The 12,255-nt window shown below is 40.4% G+C and overlaps 1 protein-coding gene across 3 annotated transcripts in view; it reads left to right on the top strand.

The window, feature by feature from the left end:
- Nucleotides 1-1,072: 1,072 nt before the first annotated feature.
- Nucleotides 1,073-12,255, top strand: part of pam (peptidylglycine alpha-amidating monooxygenase) — a 58,024-nt gene continuing 46,841 nt past the window's right edge. The window contains exon 1 of one of the 3 annotated variants that reach the window (XM_062553767.1): nt 1,073-1,332. The gene's annotated coding sequence lies outside the window, so the exon portion shown is untranslated. The remainder of the gene's footprint in view (nt 1,333-12,255) is intronic. The other 2 variants (XM_062553765.1, XM_062553768.1) reach the window with 2 other exon arrangements.

Genomic DNA, 12,255 nt, shown 5'->3' with positions numbered 1-12,255 from the left:
GTTATTGCATGAACCAGAAGCCTACTACTTACACAGAATAGCATTTCAAGTGAGTCAAGGGAGAGGAAAAGAGATAGGGAAGAGGGAAGTTGTAAGTAAGCACGTACAACATAAAGTACAACTAGATATACTGTAAGTATAACATTAACCCTTTTGCGTCAAGCAGTTGTAGCTGACACTGCAGATGCAGACACAGTAAATACGACTGAATGGTTAAGCTTACAACAGTTCTTTATATGGCTTTACTGTAAATGAAAACATAGTTCATATGAGGATAATTGTTTAAATGTTGATACATCATTTTGTTCACAGTGAGTAGTCTACTTAGAATAACACAGACAAAATTACTTAAGTTATTGGTTTTGCATATTTGCAACCAATAGCCTATGTGTGGGCCTATCTGTCAGTACAATACAGGTGTGTCTTTTATAACAAGCATTCATAGATGATATGGGTCACCAGTAGGCCTACACTCTGGCTTGCATGAGAAAAGGTAAATAAGGGTGGAGAATGCTCTATCTCTGGTAGATTTACATTGTGTTTGAATTATGTAACTCGATCAACACTATAGTTTGTCAGTCAAAAAGCACCATCAATTCTAAACCTGTAATTGAGTAGGCCTGGTTGAGTCCTATTGGTCCTTGGTAATGGCTACTCTTTTTAGACTAGGCTACACTACAAGTTAGAAATGCTACATTGTTCATAACCTAATGTTTCGCTATTAGTCTTTATCTTTGACTGTAGGCTACACCAAAGTAGGCCTACATTCATTTAACAAATATACATAAGGGTGTTGTTGAGTATCCACCCATACTTATAAGTCCATTAAGTGATTATTATTACACTGCTTTTGATAAATGCTTTTATAAATAAAAAATGAACAATGCACATATTCATATTCCATATCTGAATATTGCTTTACAATTGAGAAATCGAATTATCTGAGGCTACTGCACACAATAAAGCCTTAAGTGGGACAAATGCAACAATTTATGCTCTTCGAAAGAACCGGAGGTTGACGCAATGCAACATGAACAAAATATTTCCCCGCCCAACATTAGGATCTCTCTTATCCCGCATTGCGTTGACCACATTTGGGAACAAAGTAGTACGTGCACAGGATCACATCCTCTACCGGCTACCAAACTTACTTGCCCACTATTCGATATTCAATTACTTAATAACGATTTACTTCAACGATTATAGGCCTAGGCTACGTCTTGTCTCTCCTCCTGTCTGGGCAGCGGTAGATGGAGTTGAAACCATAGGAAACAAGTTAAATGGAGCGAAGTGAACTGAAGACTACCAGTGACTGGAGTGAAAACAATACAAGTAAGCAAATCTGGACATCTTCTTTATATCTATCATAAATAGTCTTAGAACTAGTCTCGTGAGAAAAAGTTTTACCAGATTGTCGTTCACTGAAATGCGTGCGGTAGTTCACGGAATGTTACCTCTGGATTTTACTAAAGTTTGTTGTGGAGCCAATCTACGTCACCGAACAGCTAGCTAATTTTCGACGCTCTTCTAATGACCACTCGCATGTCAAATGACGGGGGATAGAAATGTTTTGAAATATCTAAGCAGGGAAAACTCACTCTATATCCCGTTATGAAAAATGCAAAGTGAGCAACAGTGACCGTAAGACAGAAGTGACAGTCCAGTTAGCAGGCTAGCTTACAACTTTATTTTGAGAATGCACTTAGCATGCAACAGTCCACGATATGAAAAGCTGCTAAGCTTTATCTAGAAACATTAGACCACTAAATCTACGTGTGTAAATGTCCTCATCGGTTCAATGTTTAATGACGAGTGAACAACTTGCCTGGCGCCTTGCTGTTGGTAGAATTACACTCATGACAGAGTGAATAACGTCAGTTTGGTTTCGAGGGTAGGCTACTTGAACTGTGTCCCACGGAGTCCTCGTCTTGGACATCATGCTGCTGCCAAGTCAAATCAGGCACCTGGATGCATTGCTCTCTGAAGATCTGAATTAAGTGTTAGCTGCTCTAATAATTGGCTAAATATACTAGCTTGATCAGTGCAGCCAGTATGAAGATAGACTACAGTAGGCTACATAGAAATTAATACCCATTTAGACGTTGTCTATGTTTATATTGTCTACATTTGCTGTAGCATAAATTAAATATGTATTCCCACAGATTAGACGTCTACTTATGTAGGCTATGTGTGTCCTGTAGACAGTTTATAAAAGACAAAGAGAAACACATTCCCGCAGAATGAACTGAGTAGTGATGACTGAACTGAACTTTTTCTCACTTCAAGGACACTGTCAGTTCCATTCTACAGTCCAACAGATGCTTCAGTTTAGTCATGCGTTTTGTTGTCTTGCAATATTGCTACACTCTTTGAGGCCAGACTTTCAAAGTAAACAAATGATGGTAAAATGAAGTGTAGCCTACTGAGTATTGGCCAAAACAGAGAGAGAATTTATCTGGAATGTTTATCTGGAATAGCATCATCATGTATTTTCCAAGCAAGCTTACCTGGATGTTGCCTACTGGCATCTGACTTCAGACCTTTCAGTGTCTGTAGGATTAATGTGGTTGTTACTTAATTCTTATGGCAATCTTCATCGTCGTCATATTGAAATTATATAAATTGGCTTAAAACATTAGGCCTAAACATTAACTTTAGAGATCAACCTCTCTATATCTTTAACCAAATATCTGTAATGTTTTAGAAATCTGAAACATATAGCCTAGGCTTGGCAATATACAGTAAAGATATTACCATAAAACCATGCAAGGATAGGCACCAGCCAGTTGTGATTTCACAGTCATTATAATGATAATGTTGATGAATAATAGATTTTTATTAATAAAGATAATAGTTTGTTTGCACATTTAAATGACAGTGATATTTTGCATGATAATATGGTACATTATCAATATGTTGTATTGATAAGAATATTCATTATGTGCAATATGATTATCATAGGTCAATAGGTCTTTTGGCATGAGAATCGCCTCTATTGAAAGTTGTATTAAATAATAATAAATAAATAGACGTATATGGTATGTGAATCCTAATGTGTTGACGTGTCCACGAAACATTGTTCTTCGGTTGCTTTGCAGAGTTAGCGGAAAGACTATAGGCCCTCTCAATCTTTTTTCTCTTCTGGGAAGTCTTTATTTATTACATACAGCTTTTGCCGCTATAGAAGATAAATCCAAATGATTTATGTGGAACAGATGGCTGTTATTGTTTATGAATACGGTAGTGTTGCTATCTTTTTCCAGTTTCAGTATTTTTAGTCATTTACATATTTAGTTGTTTATTCAGATATACCGGAAACTAGTGGAGTAGATAGATAGCGACTTGGAATTAGAAAATAACCACATGGTTCTGATCTGTGGTTGAGGTGTTACCACTTGTACCACCATTTCAGATTACAATCTTTTAACACTTTCATGGACTGTATGTTTAATAGTGCTGTAAATTGAAGTTAAATTGTAAATTTAAATGTAAGTTTTATTTTTAGCATAATTCAGAAATGCTGTTTAAAAAGTGTAGGCCTAAGCTATTTCTGTGGCTCGGTTGATGACATTCCACCTACAGTTGGACAGGTATGCTCATTGACATCCTCAGACATAGTGGCTAATGCTAAGTGGGATTCTCAAAATTGTATACAACTTGAGATTCTGTGGTTCTGTAAATAACACATAATGGCTGTTGTGATAGTGGACCATCATATAAAACAAACACCATGTGCTCCTAAAGAGGCTTGCTAGGTGATATGTGGACGTGATAGGGCACTCTCAAACTCCAAACTCCTTCACACCTTATTGCACTGTGGTTGAGTGGCTGCTCCACAATGCTTTACTTTTCTGAATTTGCATTTCAGACGTCTCATAAATATTGTAATCTCCCCCACCCCCTCACACACACACACAGAGATGATTGAAGCCGAGGCCATCTTTGGAAAGCCACTCTTCCTTATGTCACACTTGAAAATCCTTTCCAATTAGTGTTTGTTTTTTTCTGCTAGTCTACAGCCATATGTTTGCCCTGAAGCAGAGAAATATGTGACCCCACATCTATTTAAAGTTGTTTGATATGCCGTGTTGCGTCGCAGACTCGGCAACAGACATCTTTGGCCCTATCTTTAGTGAAGGCGTCAGGACTGCCTGAGCCTCTGTTGCGTAGGCACAGACGTGCTGTGCTCACAGAGTGTCAATGCGTACAGTGGTTGCCATAGTTGCCTTCGCACTAGCTCTAGTGTGTGATGGCGTCATCGCTCATGCTGAGTTGACTCTAGGCAACCACTTCTGCTGCTCTCTCTTCATCTTTCCTTCTCTCTCTCTCACTCTCTCTATCCACCACTCTCTTTTTATTCAATACTTCACTTTTAGTTTTGTTCCTTCTCCATTGCTTTTTATGATGCATTCCTTCTGCCTGGCTCCAACTCTGTGAAGACATGCAGGCAGGTAGGAAGCTTATGTCTCCTGAAGTTCGGAATATGCTTTGCTTTTAGCCTGCAGTTTTATAGCCTATCACACTGTGCAAATCCCTGAATCATTCCCCACTCATGACCAAGCCATTGGATTGTCAGGCCAGGTGAAGTGGCTTTCCCTCTCTAAGGTCCTTGAGCCAAAGTATGATGTGCATAATGCATTATGATCGTTGGGTTTTGTCTGTTGTTGCAATGCTCTTAGTCTGCACCCTGTGTCCAAACCCAGAATCACTCTCCATTCATAATCTAGCCTACCCATTTGATGGGATGTCAAGCAAGGAGAAGGGTTTTTCACTCTCCTTAACTAAAGTGTGATGTGTGTGTACAATTATATTTGGGGATTGTGTGTTGCTGCAACACTCCGGCTTCAATATCCGGAGCTGAAATTGTAACAGATTCAACGTGGGGTCTCCCCAGGCAGTCTCTGTGGTATGGCTGATTGATGTCTGCAGTTAGAGGGGAAACGTGTCTGCTCGGGAAGGAGGGAGAGAGACAGAGAGGGAGAGAGAGATAGCAAGAGAGAGATAGCAAGAGAGAGAGAGAGGAAGAGAGAGAGAGAACATGGATCAATAGAAATAGCTGTTATGAATCTGGGAATGCTTTTTCTGTGTGTTTTTCCATCGCCTGTGAAATGTCAAGTTAACCGACTGCGAAGGTCAATACCCTTCGCAATTGCAGACATCATGCAGATCGCTACGCTGAAATGTAGCTGCCTATTAGCATCAATATTACAGATTCTTAGGCTAAATGTAATTGTACTCCTTGCAGAAAGTGGGTTGACTGTCCTGCGGGAAAAAGGAAGTGCTGCTGACTATGCTGATTTGCGCTCACAACGACAGGCTACAGCTGGCTTTCGTAATGTAAAAAAAAAAAAAAAAAAAAACTGAGAATGTGTGAAGAATGGGGAATTCTCAGTACTGTGCAGAGTCCTGCCAAAAAGGGGTCATACTTTTTTTTACAAATATTTCTGAGTTTGAAGGAATGCAATAAGAGATGCTATTATGGTATTATTTATGACTTCATAACTCTACACTCACTGCCTTCCCATAGACAGCGAAGGTAAATAAAACCGGCATTGTCTTTCTCATTGTGTGCACTTGTGCAATTTGAGCTGAGGTGCTTGGCACGGCTGGGATATAGTGAGACCTTAGCCCTTTGCCAGAGGGCTGTGTTTTGTTGGTATGAAAGAAAAGTCTCTCCTGAAACAGAGCTGACTAGGGAGGAGGCCCAAGAGATTATGTCCCCTTGAAACTAGAATGAAATGGAGAAGCAGTACGTGATTTGGCCAGGTTTATTTTATAGGTCACACATGCATGTAAATGATTCCTTTTAGAGAAGTAGTAGACTAGTTCAATTTTACAAGGAAGATGTCTGTTGTTTGAATAGTTCAGTTTTACAAGGACGATGCTTCTGCTTTTTGACTAGTTTAGTTTGACAAAGAAGATGTTTCCGTTGTCAGTGTTGCCAGTTATATGCTAGTAAAAAAGACCTCAGTCCTCTTTGAAAGGCTTTACTGTCTTTTCTTCACTTGATTTCTCTTCCATTGGTCTATATTCTGTTCATGGCGTAAGACTTCTGTTCAGTCATGCATGGCATGTGAATGGTGCAAGTATGATGAAATCGTGTAAATGTCCAAGGCGTTTACTGTCAGTGCATTGCGTTGGATTTCAAAACAACGGGAATTTCAAGACCGAGGCAATCTTCCACCTTAGCCTGATTTACACTGGGATTCTTTTACAGCCTATGGGGATGGGTGGGTTCCTTAGTGTGCCGTACTCTACCATAAAATGTAAAAATGATAGGCTTTATTCAGCTATTTGTATGCCTCCCACTGTCCTTATTGTCCAATGTTATGTTTGGATCAGTGGATGTTATCCGTTATCCCTACATGTCTGTGATTAACCTCCTGTTTTTCTTGCACTTAGTCTTAGTTAGTCTTGTAGTGCCAGATGTGATTTGGATTTTGGGCAATTATGTTTTGGCACTGTGGGGATGGCCCACATCTGTGCACGCAACTTAATGAAGTTTTGGTGTTGGAGTGGAACCAAAGCCCAGTGCAAACAAGACTTTCTCTCTGAAACGGAATGCCAATCATTCCACTTCTGTTAAACTGCATGTTGTAATGTCTAACTTCATTAAGAGGATGAACCAAAGTAGTCTTTTCTATATATATATCTAGTATATTTCTGTCTTCCACAATATTTCACCTTATGATTGCTTGTGTTCCCTGCACATCATTATTATGATATATTTTAGAAATGTTTTGTTAACATGATATTGTAAACCCTTAAAGGGATATTCCGCCATTTTTGGAAATACGCTCATTTTCCACCTTCCCTCGAGCAAAACAATCGATATTTACCTTGTTCCCGTTCATCCAGCCATTCTGTGAGTCTGGCGATACAACTTTTAGCTTCAGCCTAGCATAGATCATTGAATCGGATTAGACCATTAGCTTCTCACCTGCTAGCTTCATGTTTAAAAGTGACTAATATTTCTGGTAATTTTCCCATTTAAAACGTGTGTCCTCTCAAGTTAGAAAGTGCAATAAGACCAACTGAAAATGAACCCTGCCGTTTTTCTAGGCTGATTTGACATGGAACTACATTCTCATCTGGCGTAATAATCAAGGCAACTTGCAGCTACTGGCACTACTACTGCTTGATGTCTATGGGGACTATTTTCAGATGCTGCGTACGATATCACTGCGCCTATGGTACGTTTGCAAGTTGCCTTGATTATTACGCCAGATGAGAGTGTAGTTCCATGTCAAATCAGCCTAGAAAAACGCCAGGTTTCATTTTCAGTTGGTCTTATTGCACTTTCTAACTTGAGAGGAGACGCGTTTTAAATGGGAAAATTATCAGAAATCTTAGTCACTTTTAAACATGAAGCTAGCAGGCGAGAAGCTAATGGTCTAATCCGATTTAGTGATCTATGCTAGGCTGAAGCTAAAAGTTGTATCGCCAGACTCACAGAATGGCTGGATGAACGGGAACAAGGTAAATATCGATTGTTTTGCTCGAGGGGAGGTGGAAAATGAGCGTATTTCCAAAAATGGCGGAATATCCCTTTAATCTGGACTCATTTCCAGAGGCCAATCTCCTGCTTGGAAATTCATAATTAGTTGATTATTGTTCATCATTTTTAAGACATTCATAAAAATACCTGTAAAGGTCTTTAATTGGTTGATTTTTCAAATAAATGCTCCATTTTAGCTGCCCAACGCTTCAGCAGACTTGTTATGTTTTAGAAGTTATTGTCTTTGGAAACCAATCTTGTTTTAACATTTATCTATCCAGCCTGCGTGACCATTACTGTATGTATAAAGGCCACTGGCAAGCAGAGACTAGTCTGAGGTCTTGAAGTTATGCACTTCATTTAAGTGGAACAAGATGGCCAACAAAAATATGAGGGCTTGTAATCACATTACTCATCATTGCAGAAAAACTCTCGCTCTCTCTTTTGTTAGCTAATCTGTCACTGTTATTTCACTGTTATCACTGACTGTATCATTACTGAGAATTTCCAGAAAAAATGTCCTTCTTGAATATTTGGGCTAATTGTTCCTTGGCATTTTTAAATTTTAGCTCTACCTAAATGGCCTAGTTGGCTCAATGTGCCATTTAAGTCGTATGAATCTTTGCTGATTAAATTAATTGATTGTGCAGGACTTAATGAATGTTTCAATATTCTGCTTGCCACTTGGCTGAATCCAATAAGAGTTAAAACGTAATAGGAAATTTCCAATGACATACCAGTTCACCTGCTGAATCATTTCACAGAACAGCTATTTGGATGAACATGTCACACATTTCCTTTTCGGTGTTATAGAAACATAACATCAGAAATGATTTGAATATAAATAGTCTCAGAAATAGCATTAAAAATGTGCACCGCCTTACTGATTGTATCCGTGTTCAGCAGAAAGCAGTCTCACAGCTATCTATCTATATTTAACACAAAAAAGAAAGAAAAATTCTCATGGGTTCAGACGAGACACAAGGTGCCCTTTGCTGTCTCATCACTCTCTGACCGAGCAAGGCCAAACACCGTCTTCTCGTGCTGGGCTCAACATGGCCTCTGTTGACTTGTGGATTTCCTGGTGATGAAGAGAGCCCTGTTTTCTACCACTGGCATATGGAGAGTGTTTGGCACAGAGCTGTCCCTCCCTGCCTGCCTGCCTGCCTGCCTGCCTCCGCCCCCATAGCTTGGCATCGAGTCTGTCTGCCCTTGGGCATTCTCTCTCTCTTTTCCCCTCTCTCTTTCTCTCCATACATGTGTCTCCCTCTCTCTCTCTCTCTTGCTCGCTCGCTCGCTCTCTCTCTCGCTCTCTCTCTCCCCTTCCCACCTCTTTCTCTCTCTCTCTGACCCTCTGTCTCTCTTTTTGGCCCTCTCTCTCTGTCTCTCTCTCTCTCTGTTTCTCCCACTCTCTCTCTGTCTCTATCTCTCTCTCTCTCTCTCTCTCTCTCTCTGGTTCTCCCACTCTCCCTCACTCTGTCACCCAAGCTGTGGTTCATGCCATGCCTCTATGCACTCTATGCGCATCATGTGTCCTCATACTTGTGCTGGCTTGGCTGCCCATGGAGCAGGCCTGTGTTTCTGTGTACAGTATATCTTTCATGTACTGGGCTGTGAAGTGGAGCTGGAATTCCCAAATTTCCATCACATTTGGTCTCTATACACAGACATTTTATGTTGGCAATTTTAGTGGAAATATAATTAAATACATCTTGTGGATGCAGTGGAACAAATTATTTTCTCCCTAGTGTAAGAATTTTTATTTTTTTCCACTGTGGTCTAGGATACAAACTATGATGTTAAAATAGTTCAATCGGATAATCCGAAATTGTCTTTCATTGTGGCTTCACATGCCAGTAGCTTAAGCCTTAACAAGAGAGTCAAAGCATTGTTGTTTTCATTAAAGCTGAAATAATAAGATTTCCATGAACCACAAACTATATTTATAAATTATAGAGTCTTGGTTTGCAGATAATCATATAATATGATCTTAAAGGTACGCTATGCAATTTTGGGTGTTTTTGGGAACTAGAACTCCCTCTGGAGTCACAATATATTTATATTTTACTCTGCTGTTGTAAATAGCAAACTTCTCGTGACTTATCCCCCCTGTACACAATGCAAATGTTTTTGTTGTGGAGGTGATAGATAGGTCAAGATAGTATTTCACAATTCTTGCGAAATTTGTCAGGCTACCGTTCTTGAAGTTGCATGGTTGGTTTCTCGGTAGCGACTTGCTACCTCTGTGCTGTATAGCTATGCTAGCTGAACTATTTGCCTAATACAAGTTCGTTTCCCATCAAATTGGCTTCATAAAGGTGAAAATCTTGCATAGTGTACCTTACTTTATCCTTTCTGAATATGAAAAACAAGTGATTTGTGGACAGGAACACACGTTGCTTGTAGGCTGGTGTCAATCTGTCAGCTTTTACATGGCACCACCAGACCGCAAGGTAGTTGCTTTTGTGATTGATTTAATGTATGCAGGAAAAGCCCTTATTTACATAGATCAGGGCGCTCTCCATCCATCGGCTGTCACTCAGGGAGATAGACGTGTGTGTGTGTGTGTGTGTGAGAGAGAGAGTGACTGAAAGAGAGTGTGTGTGTGTGTGTGTGTGTGTGAGAGAGAGAGAGAGAGAGAGAGAAAGAAAGAGAGTGTGTTTTAAGCAGCCCATAAGGTTTGTAAATGAGGGCTCATGTCAGGAGCTCATGGAGGGTTCACTGAAGCATGGAACCAAGAGGTCCTTGTTTCTTTTCTGGCTTCGTGCTCTGACAGTTGTTTGATGTGTCACCATGACTGTTTTTTGGTGTGTGTGTGTGTGTGTGTGTGTGTGTGTGAAGTGTATCCAGATAAGAACACTGTTCTGTCATAGGCAGATATGCTAGTGTGAGGGAGCGAAGTCACTGTCAGTAAAAGCCCTTTTAAATATACCAGTCACTCTGCTCCTCCACTGCCTTGTTTGACTGACCTTTACTCTGTCCTCAAATGTCTATTTGTTCCTGCCATTTTGTTATGAAACTGCAATGATGAGCTGTGTAGGCCTACGTGTATGGGAAATACCAGCTCTGTATATTTTAGCCAAGACTACATAATCTACTGTACCAAGGGTGGTGTGTGCATGCATGTGTGTGTGTGTGTGTGTGTGTGTGTGTGTTGGGGGGGGGCAGGCATCCAACTAGTGTGGAAAACGATACTGTCCCTCTGAGTACATAGAGGGGATTACTCCAACGATCACGGTTAGTCAAAAGCAGAGTAAGCCTGCATTTTGAAATTCTGCCAGTTCCTGAACTGTAGATTGCTTTCTCTGCGGGCTTGTTTGTTTGCTAGTGATCTAAGCTGGCCTCGCAGCTTAAATAGTTTTCTGCGTTCAAATGCCTGTAGCTGTAATATGCTTCCAAACAAGGAAGTGTGTGAGGGCTTGCTTAAAGATGTTTTCTAATAAGCTGCTGTATCAGCATTTGAACTCTTGAGGGCCTTGACTTGTTTGGCGGTCTACATGAATCTTCCCCACATTGCGTAACAAATTACATTTGTCTTCAATTTAGCAATTTACATGCGGACAGAGGGTGGGAAGGTTTTTTTTTTTTGTTTTGTTTTTTGGTTTGTGGCTTGGCACTTCTCAGTGGAGTTCGGAATTTTTTTCCTTCCCAACGAGAACCCGTCGAGCTAAATTAAGAATGATCTTGGGTCTTCAGCACTCTCCAGAAGAGTCAACACAACACAAACCACATGGTTTTACCCCTGGGAAAAACTGAAGAATTTGCACAAGGGACACATGATGGTTTTTGTGCTGCTTAACAGTGTGACACATTGGAGTAGGTCCGTCTGAGCAAATATTTCTAGATTGAGTCAGTGATGTTATCGTAATGTAGCTACTTCCTGTAGTATTCAAGGTCCTTGCATGTGCAAGACACGTGACTGACGAGCAGAATGTTTGGTAATTCCTTGCTGGCTAAATGAATGTCATCTTCTTGCTTTATAAGATGATTTTGAGTCCCTTATCCCTTAGCTGTATTATGTAGCCTACTCTCACACATACGCAATAGTGTACCAAAGATCCTTCATTACTGACCGCTCCGCTTTAACCCTCTCTGGTTGTACCCCTATGTTTTCCCTCCTAAGCATGTATTAGTGGCTTGTAATTTGAGGAGAATACTGGCAAAGTGCTTTTAAACTGGTTAACTCCATAATTAAGTCTGTTCTCCCACTTCTCTTTCACTCTCTTCACTTTTTCACGTTGAAATCCTGTTTCTGCTCTCCTCCTCTTGTTCCCTAATTACAAAGCCTGACTGACGTACAGAGGTTCATTGAGAGACTTTGTTTTGCCTTGTGTGTTGATGGCAGATATAAATTGAGAAGATTTTTGTGAAATATTAATGAAGAGCTGGAGAACTGGTATTGCTTAGTGCTCAACTGCTGATTAAAGTTCAGTGACTCTGTGCACAGCTGTTGGGAAATGGGAAGTCTGTGTCTGTGTCTGTGTCTGTGTCTGTGTCTGTGTCTGTGTCTGTGTCTGTGTCTGTGTCGTCTGTGTCTGTGTCTGTGTCTGTGTCTGTGTCTGTGTTTGTGTCTGTGTCTGTGTCTGTGTCTGTGTCTGTGTGTGTGTGTCTGTGTGGTGGACTGAAATGACCTCAGGCAGTTCTGGTAGCCCTATCGATGAGATGAAGAGTGTAAAACCGAGACACATAATTACTACTCTTTTGGGTGGTTTAACACTCCCAGGACAGGACGAGAAGCACGATGAAATGTTGTCATT

This window comes from Sardina pilchardus, chromosome 14 (assembly GCF_963854185.1).
Source record: "Sardina pilchardus chromosome 14, fSarPil1.1, whole genome shotgun sequence".
Classification (NCBI taxonomy): domain Eukaryota; kingdom Metazoa; phylum Chordata; class Actinopteri; order Clupeiformes; family Clupeidae; genus Sardina; species Sardina pilchardus.
Note: the sequence above shows the minus strand (reverse complement) of the source record. Positions and strands in the feature narration are given on the sequence as shown.